Here is a 12,704-nt window from a genome sequence, read left to right as displayed (position 1 = left end):
AGTGTCTTATTTAAGAAAAAATAATGTGTGTGCCAAGCACACGTGTCAGAACTGAAACTTCAACGCGCCCAAAGAAGTTGCACTTCAAAAACTCTTAAAAAATGATTCCATGGTTCTATTAACCAATAAAGGACCAATGCTTCCTTGAAAAAAATTTAAACGAAATAAAATAAAATGAATTAAATAGGCTTTAAGCTCTGTCCACCAGACCGTTACCTACTAGATAATATAAAATACCATCAATCATCATATTAGTACACAAGTACTAAGATAAATATTGTCTTATATTATAACTTAAGCTGCTTATACATACAACATAAACACTTGATTTGCTTATAATTTCTAACATTTCGTAAACTGGGTTAACATTAACCAAACAAATGCATATTGGTATCGACGTCTATACTAATATTATAGAATATAGAGAAATGGTTTCAGTTTTGACACAAATGGTATGATAATTTTTTGTTGCAATCTTTCTTGAAAAAATACTCTTACTGTTGAAATAATTTTTACATCAGTAGAGAACTTCAGCATGACCGGGTATCATAGGATGTTTTTTTTTATTTTTTTTTTACCAACCCGGAATAACTAAGTCTTTTTATAATAAGTTTTATAAGCGTAAGCAAAGCAAAAAAATCCATACATCCTCAAATTAATACCAATCAAGAAGATTCTATAATAATATTACCTATAGCAGAAGGTATAAAATATAATATAGCAACAGTGTGACCTACGTATTCCCACGAATTGACACATGATTATGAGTATGATTTTCGGTAAACGTGGTGATATTTCATGTATCATATCCGTGACCGGGCCAATGACCACTTCAGACCTTTTTGAAGCCTGTTTCAGCGACCAGACTTAAAACGTATAGGTAGACTACTTTCTTTTTTAATTCATCAAATAGAAATAATAGGAAAGAATTTCTCATAATGACACAAGAAACGAGAACAACATTTCATTGTAAACCTTCTAATATACCTTGGACCAAGCGACTCTATCTCCGTGAATTTTATAAGTGGAAATGTAAATTTGAACGACACCTTTGTCAAAAGGCAGAATCAGGAGCAAAATTTAGCTTATATTATAAAAAAAAACAGCGAAATATTGTTGAAAACTGATGATAGCTCATTAAAATACAATTATGTGAACATCTTGTAAATGGTAAACGTCTGACTAGCACCAATCATCGAAAGCAAACTTATGAGCCGTCAAATTGTGAAAGGTCACTCGGTAACGACGTGTAAACATAAAACAGCGCAACCAGCGTGACACACTGACACAGCTTGGATTACGTATTCATTCCACAGTTCACAAAATATGATGACCAGGAAATCAAGGGCCATAATGGCCGTGGCCCGTGAACTATATCACGGGTAAACGCCATTTTATAATCTATGTCATATGCTATGCTTATGTATAGATTTAGGTACTTCCTGTACCTATATCTACTAATTCTTTTAACTATTAAGTTACTTGTGTTATAAACTACTAAAGTGAAGTGGTTGAAATTGGACATTCAGATAGATTTTGACCTAGGTTAATATAGTGGAGATTTGTCCAGTAATCAAAGTGTTTCATTGTCAGGATGTACACAACTAGGTACAGCTTTATCATCCTTTGAGATATCACCGAAGCAAGAAATGTCTAACTGTCAAGTTATAGTTCAATTTTTTACTTGCTTAAATGTGTTCTGGCATACTCTTATTAATATTTTCTGCGACAGGGTTAGAGACAATTTAACAATAAGATTTTTTTAAGCTATTGCATAGCTTCTATCGCGGGCCTTGAGCGCGGGGACCGAATCGAGAAATTCCGTAACGCAAAAACCTCACGCTCCCCACTCCGACGGACACGGAGGTGTGGCTTGAAGGCATGCTATGCAATAGCTTTAATGCTTTTTGATAGCTAATGCTTTTTGATTACTACATGTCCTTAATTAAGTGATGACTTTATATATTCTTTCTCTTATCTGTATTTATTTATTTTATTGTATATTATTTTATTATATATTATATATTATTTTCTTTATTTGTTGTAAATTATGTATTATTTATATTCCTACTTTTTTGGTATTACTATATTATTATTGTATATATTGCTTTGGTATGCACCACCTACTTGTATTCGTTCTTTGTTACTGTTTTCCTTGGTTGGGTTACCTGGAAGAGATGGCTCTGTAGCCATAAGGTCGGCTATTGTGCAATTTATGTATATTTTACTTAATTTTATTTCATTATTTTGGTGTGTAATATAAAGCTTTCAATCATTCATTCATTCATTCAATAGCTTTACCGCGGCAGTCCCCGAGTGCCACACGTCTTTTTTTTGATGTACGGGGAATTTCTATAAAATACTATCTATTTTATGTAACTAGATTGCATAGCAAACGTTGACCTGCCGGGAAACACTATCGTCATATAAAACGATTGAGCTGTTTCAATCAAGTTCGATCGTAGTGAGTAGCACACCAAAATTTTACATAACTCATAATATATTATATTTAAAAGCAATTAAAGATCTCATTAAGGTAAGTAGATCATAGCTACTAACGATATATCAGACATTAATTTCTCAGAATGAACTGACGCAAGCAAATGATATTCGTGTGTGAAATATTTGCGACTTGCTTGTGCAAGCTTAAAAGTCGCAAAACGAGCAAAAACTTGTCTTAGCTGTTGCCACAATCTTCTGGATAATCTGAATTTGCGTAAACTCGTAATCCTTTATTATAGGTATACGACACTTGATGAATTTTTTACATCGTTGACAAAAAGTTTCGCAAAATGTTTGGTAAGTACTTTAATAAACCGTCAAAGCCTTGTCCGTTAATAAATTTTTAAACGCTTTTGTCACTCTGTCCTCGACTGTTTTGCAGTTTTAAGTAATCTTTTATCTAGATGGTGAGATATGAATTTATATGTGCTGCAATTAAGTAATATCTTCATAAGATTTGGCGACATTGACACAAAATATTTTTTTACATTATACAAAAATAAATTAAACGTTCACAAATTCTTCCGTAGTTAAAATAAACATGTTAATTGTTTACGTGCATATTGCACAATTCACTTATTTTTTTTATTTTTTTGTTTTATACTTGGAAACAAAAATTCCATACATTTCACACAATCCTTTATTAAAACACATTCTTCTATCCAGTATTGTATCTATGCTGATATCAATTCTTACAAAAAAAAGTAAATATTGCCAAATAAAAATTTACACGCACATACTTATGTGGTCAACCTTATGGAAAAATTGATCCAGATTTGATTGCATTGCAACAGTAATAGAGAATACGAAATATTGAGGTCTCTGACCTCTACATATTTGAAACACGAAACAACTTTAATATCAAAACAAATCTAATAAGATTTATACAAGGATTTGTTCGATATTAAAGTTATTATATTTTTTTACTGACAATAGGGAAGCGCTTTACCAGAATCTCACCTGATGTTAAGCTAAGATGTGGTCTTAGAAGAATTGTGCTATATCCTGCGAAAAGACAGCTTTTCTTCCACATAACCTTACTTATATGTTACTCTTCCTACTATAATTATAATTATGTATGTATGAATGTTTATCAGCCATCTGGTTTCCATAACACAAGCGAAAGCTTAGTATGGGATCAGATCGTGCCGCGTGTGAAAATGTCCTGGAATATTTATTTATTTATCGTAACGAAGTCCAACTCTCTTGATAAACTACGAAATGTAACAAAATCTGCGTATTATTCTCCAGTAATTATATAAATAGTGGAACATTCACGTAACAAGCGATGGTGTAGTCAGTGAAACCAGTTTGTACACAAACATCAATTTCCTACTTTTTCCTAGGGTACTGGAGCGTTGGATTACGTAACTTTTATCTGCTTTATCTTCCTATATTTAGCTCATTACAATGTTCATTGCGATTTAATATTGCACTGATTAGATAATTTTTTTATTTAATTAACACTATTTGCGTCCAATTAAAAAATGCATACTTAAGTCTCTCTTTACTATTTTTATTTTATTCGTGTTGTATTTAATAGTTTTAATTAATTATCTTAATATATATATAAATCTCGTGTCACAATGTTTGTCCTCAATGAACTCCTAAACCACTTAACCGATTATAATAAAATTCGCACACCATGTGCAGTTTGATCCAACTTGAGAGATAGGATAGTTTAAACATGTAGGTACCACGGGCGAAGCCGGGGCGGACCGCTAGTAGTCTATAGATAATCATGTGATCTTACTTAAGATTGGGAAAAACAAAATATAAAATATAGACGACGATCTATAATATAAGATTATAATCTATTTCAACATTTTTTTTTTATTTTTATTAAGGTAACGGCACCAGTCGTGGACAAGCATCCAGTAATGGACAAAATAAATATTAAATTAAAATATTAAGACCAAAATTAACGTTATATAATTTGGCAATATTTTAAATAAAAGTTTGGTTCATGAGCTATCAAAATACGACATTTCATCTTATTCGGCCAAAATGTTTGAAGATGGCAGAACGTTATGTTTAGATGCTGCGACTCGTTTCGAAGAAATCTGTTTTTACTAAGAAAATCCTTAAGGAAGTGAGGACACAATTTTGGTTATAAGAATTTTTGTATAAATGTCAGCAAAATTTGATATTACTTTTATTTATAGTAGTTAAGTGTACGAAATATTACACGATTTAGTATCATGATAGGTTATGTTGTTTAAATAAAATTCATCAGTGTCCATAACTGGATTTAATTCTATGGATATATCCATTTATGGACATATGTCGAAAATAAACTTTTTTTAAAGGTATTAATTACATGCGCTTTTCTGTATTGTCTTTTCTTTCTGATTAATAATATACCTATCACGACCATTTCAAACAAAGGGTTCCAATATTGTACAACAATTGTCCATGACTGGATTTGCTTTGGTTCCTATAATGGACATTGATATTTTTTGTTCTAAACATGAAGAATATATTTTAGAACAATGGTTCATTATGTGCTGTGCGACTCGTTCTCGGCTTCATTCTCTATCACTGCGTAGAGAAGTCGCATACTTATGCGTATTGTAACGCATCTATCATAGAGAGTTCTCTGATGAACTGTTTGGATCGTTGTCTGCTGCTAAATTCCACCGCCATATAGTACACACGTTTAAATTTCATCCACACCATCTTGACAACAGTTTAAAAAAAGCTTTTTGCCTCGTGCTACAATTTGGAATCCATATCGATGGACTGATCAGATTAAGGCTGCTGGCGGATTCAGATTGGCGATTCACTTCACGAGTGTAACGGAATGCCAGGAAACAGAGAGATATGGCGGAACATCGTGACGCGGGTAACATCTACCCCCCTAGAGTGATATGACGAAGAAGAAGAAGTCCCAAAATGGATGGAATGGCAGTACTTTTTTTAGTTATATTTTTCATCCCTGACAATACTGAGAAAAAAAACGATATTATTGGTGTTTCTTAACGGACATAACTCGTATTTAACGATGCATTTGTCCAATTTTTGCCTAGAAAATGGAAATTAAGACTGTTTTAAATATTATAAGTATGCAAAATAATTAATAAGTACTATTTTTTATAAATACATCCCCGATTTATTGTATTCCAATCATCATTTTCAAGATTCTATTGATAACTATAAGTCTTCTCCAAGTGTAAATAACTGGAGAAACGACATTAGGTACAGTCCATAAATGGGTGTTCATAACTGGATGTTGTCCAAAACTGGGTGTCCATCATTAGATTTTTCACTGTCCAACACTGGTGCAAAAAAGTGGTTTTTTAATTTATAAATAACTTCATTATTTATGCATTGTAATCTTTTTTCTAACATTGGTTACGTTAAACTAACATTGAACTAAAGGTATAACTAAACAATATCCAATAAAGTTAAAAAACCTACGAGAAATTTGCAAAAAACTTCAATTTTTTCCTTAATCTGTACAAGACTGGTGCCGTTACGTTACCATTACCTACATGTAAAAGCTAGGCGATATTTTTATTTCCCTTTTTTCCTACTAATTGTATCTCACAATCTAACGTTACCTCATGCAATTATCATTACACCGTATAAAAAATAAAGTTTAAACTGTTTACGAACAACTCAGAAACAGCTTTTAAAAGCTTCCATTTACGCGTGATCTGACCGCAAACTATCAAGGTTACTTTCAAACTTTACCGAGGATATTGGGATTATTTTGTCAATCACGTGAAATTGTTTATATTTATCAATTTATTATTAATATCATAATATAGCTGCCCCAACTATATCGTAATTAATAAGCCCCTGAATAGTGTTAAAGCTCTATACGATAATTTTCGGATCCAAATTGTAATTTATTTGCCAAAAGCATGAAGTTGATATGTTAAAATTTTGTTTGTATATAAATACATAGTAGCATAGATTTTTTTGCATGTTGTGTATTTTCTAAATTTTATTTATTGTTAGTTAATTATTTATTGTTTTTGAACTTTAAAAAGCTCAAAAACATATTTAGCATTCCAAGTTGCAACTATAGTAAAGAAGTTGGAGTAAAGTTAAATTTAATTTTGAGCGAAAATTGTTATGTGTAGTGTTTTAATAGTTGGTACATCTAAAAGAGTTATTTTCAATGCTTACCAAAGTTAAGTCACCAATAGCACTGATATCCAAATCTACTTTTGAGCTGTTAACGATAGTAGTTAAAAATAATAAAGTTTCAAACTAGGTGTTTTCTTTACCAATTGAAGATATCTAATGAATAAATTAAAAAGTTAAAAAAAATGTTTTACAATTTATTTTACACGTGCCTTAAATTCATCAGTTTCACAAGTTAAACTTAATAAAGTATTGCAAAACCGATAGGTCTTAAATTGAACCTAGATATTATGAAACTTAGTTCTTAGGCCATTGCTAGATTTTTACTTCACAGTATTGACTCACCGTTAAACTGTGGTTTGGCGCAATTTTATTGCTTTTTATTGTATTTATCATTTCACAAAACATTGCGAATTTTCTTACGAATAAAAAGTTCGACCATAACCTATTGTTAAAAAAAAACTATTGGCTTGAAATACCTTTACATAAAATGCTAAAGTGCCACATATATGTAAGTTAATTTAATTATTTTTTAAATAAATTAAAACTTAATTTTCATAAGCTTTTACACTAATCAATTATACACTTTTCCATCCTTTCGCTCCAAAATTAAAAAATCACACCACCACGAAAATAAAAATTAAAAACAACTTACAAATAATAAAGGTATATATCCATACACAAACCGATTAACAAATTAAGCGCGTGCGCATACCGCGCTGTATCGAAACTGACAACCCTACCACTGCCTTCTCTCACCACCTCATGATTACGGAATTGTATCGTCTAGACTTGACCTTATGTTACAAGATCGCGAATTATGTAAGGTTCCTCTTCGAGTACAATTCGTTTGGGAGAGCGATCTGTTACATTTTTTATACAGATTCTTAAAAGTTCACAATTGTTTTTCAATTTTGTGACATTCGTTTATAGTTTATAATTTAATTTACTTTTTAAAATGAATTTTTGAAACAATCCATATATGTACTTACGAGTAACGACATAGGTACTTACACACCCATTTAGTGATCATGGGAAAAATTACTATTAAGTAGGTAAGTATTTCTTCTTGTTTTTTAACCAAAACCAATAAATCAATATTTATAATAAAAAAACGCCTTAAAAGTTATATTGGAGTTGGCCATTCATGCTTAATTGTTCAAACTTTCAGTCTGGAATCAAATCTAGGTCTTACGTTAGCAAACGACCACTCATATAATCCTCTCCTTTCTATCTCAAATAAAAATAATAATATATGTCTGTGCATGCAGCGTAAAACGGAATTCCGCATTATTGCGTTACTGAGAATGGACCTGATACAGATTTGTTTTATCTTGATCTAAATATTCTTAGTTTTCAAGCAATCCAAAGTAGGGTATTTGCAATTTTAGATTGAGTTAAATTAGATAGGTAAATATTAATGAACCTATTTAATTAAATTCAATGAAAGACCTTTTAAATTTAAATCTTTGAAGCACTCTAAACTATAACCACTTAATGCGTCTGTCTGTATTCAATAAACTCAAAACCACTGCACAAATTTTCATTCCGTTTTCACCGATGGATAGCGTCGTTCTTGAGGAAGGATTAGAAAAAAATTGTTTAAGACTAAGCCAATCTGTGAACTGAAAGCTTGTTAATTATAATTGAAAATCTTAAGGGCTTGGTCTAGTAGTGCAAACAAATGCATCCTGTCATCCTATATGTAAATAATACAAATGTACTAAGGGAAAGTTGCTCCACTTAATTTTTAAAAATTAAATCATTCGTATAATTTAATATTCGTAATAAGTACCAAAAATGACAATTTGAAACAATTTTCGTGAAAATTACACCGGGTGATTTTTTTTATCAGTACACAAGATTTGCGAATACTTTCTATTGATATCTTCAACTTCATGTTTATATAACTGATCAACTTTTACAAAGAAATTTGGACGAAATATAAAAAAAAATAAGCTTTCCATACAAAATGCATAACTCTATACATTTTTTTCGACCTAAGTTTCTTAGTGAAAGTTGTTCAGTTTAACTAATAAAACGGATAAACAAATTTTGTATATAATAAAAAAAATGTAATGTTTGTGTTAAAAAATTATAAAATAGAAAAATACGCAAATGAAAACAAAAGATATTTATTTCTGACTAGCTTCCGCCCGCGACTCCGTCCGCGCGTATGTCAGTCTTCGCGTCTTCTACAGATTTATTATATTATGTATAATATATAGATTTATATTTATAAACCTAATAAATCTTTTGCTAGCATTCTGATGTTTTATCGGTTGCACTGGATTTATCTCTTTTTTTTCAATCGCTTGAATGATATAGGATGGGTCCTTGATGGCATCGAATGCTGAAGTCTCGAATCAATCAATTCTGACAGTAGGCAATTTATGTAAAATCTTGATAATGGTCCATCATTTTATTTTGCCTAAACGTTACATACTTTTTTATATATTCTATTTTTAACGAATGATTCACTTCAGTCCAAACAGCAAATAAGCAGACTTCTGCTTCTGCAACGTTTAGTTGTCCCTGAATTTGGAAAAAATAGTCATGATTCTTATCTATGACAAAAGTGTTATTTTTTGCATTGTATTTCAAATATTAACACTAGAGCGCACGCGCGGGGGACATAGGTCACCCAGTGCTATATATTGCTAAATATTTTTTTAAAGAATCGTGCTTAAGTGTTGTTGTCTCAGGTATTCCCCAACTACCAATCTCCGGACATTTTAGCAGCGTGTCAGCTTCCTTGATGCAACGAAGTGTATTCTGCGAAAATATAAAAGTACATGGGTGACGCATGTCCCCCGCGCGAGCGTTCTAGGAAGTTTTTGAAATCATACAGTTACGAGTGAAAATCAAGTATACCGCTTTTATTTTTTACTGCTCCTATGATCAATTTATACTTTTAAGAAATTATTAATATATGAGTAACTAAAATCGAAATAAAATACTCATATTCGAGTGCTAGGACATACTTATTTTTTATTGAAAATAAAATTTTATTGGATACTAGCGGTCCGCCCCGGCTTCGCCCGTGGTACATATTTCGCAATAAAAGGTAGCCTATGTTCTTTCTCAGGGTCTAAAGATTATCTGTGCCAAATTTCATCAAAATCGGTCCAGTAGTTTATGCGTGAAAACCATACATACATACATACATACAAACTTTTCCTCTTTATAATATTAGTATAGAAGAACAACTTATTCTTAAACTTTATAATGAGATGATGATTATTTTTAACCAAATTTGTAGTTTCCAAAGTAAAAAAAACTGATTGATCACAATAAGTAAAAAATTAGTTACTTTTCACAGAGGTTTATGTTTAGCTCATAAATCAAGTAAAATGAGAAAATATTGATATTTTTTTTGTTTCATCACTTAAAAATAAAGTTGATTCATAAAGAAGTACTTCGTTTACTTTTTTAACTACGATTTTTATGAAAAAAAACGTGCGTCGTATTGGGTGACATATGTGACCCACGCGTGCACTCAAGGAAAATTTTAGGCGCGAGCGCTCTAGTGTTAAATTTTTTTTAACCGCATCTTCCGCATTCATGTCTTTTGCCGGAATTAGACATTTAACTTCTACTAGTCCCCTTTTCCCTTTTTGATATGGGAGTGTATAAATTTTTTAGATATTTCTCGTTATACTTTTAAAAAGTTATTATTGTCATTTTGCTCATTAGGTAAAGTAATTTCGATATCAGTTTTAAGTTTTTTGATACCTGCAATAATAACGTCATAATCGCCTGCACATACTTATCGATTACACCCTGTATACAATCCACCATCCACATTCATAATGTTTTCCTGTCCTCCTCTCCTTTACGCTGTTCACCGATACATTTTAAATGAGTAAATCTGCTACCACTGAAGGATGTTTCATTGTGATCAGCAAATTTTCACCACTGTTGTCGATTATTTGTTTTTCATTTTTAATCAGCAATTGGGAATCATCAGTTTTGTTTTTTGCAGATTGGTGATGTACCCTAACAATACGTCAAAAAGGGAAAGCATCAACGAATTATTGTTTTCGTCCTCTTTTTTTATTCTTCGCGTCTCTGTTACTTCTGTTTGTTTAGTTCTCAACACCCACTGAATTTTCAATGTTATTGTGATCTTCCATTACATCTGAGTTTTGATGATGTGATGATAATCCATTCGTTTTAATATTGGTACTTAGAGTTGGTAGACTAAACTAGAAATGGTGGACTAAATTTGTCAGCGCGTCTGTAAGATCAGAATAATATAAAACCAACATCCTGTATTTAAGTTACAAAATTAATAATCAAACAACATGCCGCTACGTTGAAAATGACTAGAAGAAAAAATTAAAACACCTCGGATCAATTTTGGAGTAAACAAATCATTTTCCCCGTATGGGGATTTCCCCGGATGAACTTGGGAAGTTCAAGTTCTCAATACAAGTTTATATTATATTTCGTATTTCTCAAACGAAAAATAAACATTTTTGGAACTTCAAAAAAATTATATTATAAGAAAATTTATGAGCTTACTTTAGTTTTAAAGAAATATACATCCCTTTACTGACACCCCGTAAAATAAAGAAATTGTTGCCAATCACCTTTGCAATCTATTTGGTTTCATTAACTTTATGTTCGAAGATAATTTTTTTTCTAGTAGTTACACGCGTATTTTTTTCGTTTATTTTCCATATCGAAATCAAATGTTTAAAAATACGAATATTTGCACAAAACTAAGATAAAAATAATCAATTAACAAAAATATTAAATTTAATGAAGTAGAGCAACTTTCACTTCGGTATGAAGGAAAATCGAGCGTAGAGCACACGTCAGAACGCTCCGGCCCAAGGAGCGCGACTAAAGAAATTCGCTAGGATTTTTCCTAATTATTTTAAATATTTTTTTAATATTTAAAGAATTATCAAAATTCAAAAAAAAATTTTTTTAAAGGATTAATACTCATTGGTCTTCAACCAACTCGAATAAATTAATGGAAAAAATAACTTTTAGCAGTATTTATCAATAGATTTTGTAAGGCAAAAAATGGGAAATTTAATGAATTTATAACGTTCTAATTAAGAAAATCATAAGTTTTTCGGAAATTGTATTCAGCAGTTTTTAATAACGACTATATAAGGATAATAATGTGCTGATCAGATTGTGTAAATTGTAATTGGTTGCAACGTAGTGAGTGCACAAACTTAGCTCGAAATGTCTTTGGGAGAAAGAGACTTATCTTGAAGGCCTGATTAAGGTAACATAAAGTAACTTTATAAATGTGAAAAAATTCACGCGCATTGCGTATATAACACTAATTGATAAACAAGAAAAAAAAATTCAGTTTATCATTTCATTAGCCGGGAAAAAATTGTCAAATAACTTGTTGAAAACGCAATTTTGCTAGACTGCAGCCTTAAGAATGAAAATAAATTCACGAAAGCGTGGAAGTAACTAATTAAACCTATTTATTTTAAATAAACCCATTCTCATTTACACTTTCTAAAGTAAAACTGAAGCTTGTTACAATTAATTACATGCCGTAAATACCTAATTGAATAGAATTTATCTTTAGTACTAGGAAGGTAGGTACTATAAGATTTTATAGATATCTGCGTGAGTGATGTAACTACCTATCTATCGATAAAATGATAAGTTTCCGAAGAAATTTAAAGGACAGTAACTAACTTACCACTAATCCAATTAGAAGATATAGGAAAAATGGGATTTCCACCAAGATTAACTAAGTCTTGAACATAGATCCTAGGATATCAGATGGTCAGACTAAATTGGACAATTTGTTGGGTAAATGACGATTAATGGGCCCGAAATTATCTGACCTAATAACAGATACCTGAAATATGAATTGGTACCTAGAAGTAAATAAACCTAAGTAACTAGATAGTCAAATACCTAATATCTTCTATGTTAATTAAAAATGAATTTCTAAATGTGTTCGCGTAAAACTTGGGAACGTTTCGACAAATTTGGTTAAAATTTTTGCGTTTTAGGAAGGTTGTAACCGCGTAGCGGAAAGAAAAAACGTAAAAGGGGCAGTAGGGCAGAACAATTGCAACGTTTGCCGGGGCAGCTCATTTTGGATAAATACATCTACA

The 12,704-nt window shown here is 31.2% G+C and overlaps 1 protein-coding gene across 1 annotated transcript in view; it reads right to left on the bottom strand.

Annotated features, from left to right (window-relative positions):
• Window positions 1–7,372, bottom strand: part of Ugt50B3 (UDP-glycosyltransferase family 50 member B3) — a 35,454-nt gene extending 28,082 nt beyond the window's left edge. The window contains exon 1 of the mRNA XM_089697536.1: window positions 7,253–7,372. The gene's annotated coding sequence lies outside the window, so the exon portion shown is untranslated. The remainder of the gene's footprint in view (window positions 1–7,252) is intronic.
• Between the last annotated feature and the right edge of the window lie 5,332 nt (window positions 7,373–12,704).

This window comes from Colias philodice, chromosome 7, assembly GCF_061535455.1.
Source record: "Colias philodice isolate Cphi_HAF_F1 chromosome 7, ilColPhil1 Martin Lab GWU primary, whole genome shotgun sequence".
In the NCBI taxonomy this organism is placed as follows: Eukaryota; Metazoa; Arthropoda; class Insecta; order Lepidoptera; family Pieridae; genus Colias; species Colias philodice.
The sequence above is the reverse complement of the archived record's forward strand: the minus strand, read 5'-3'. Positions and strand labels throughout refer to the sequence as shown.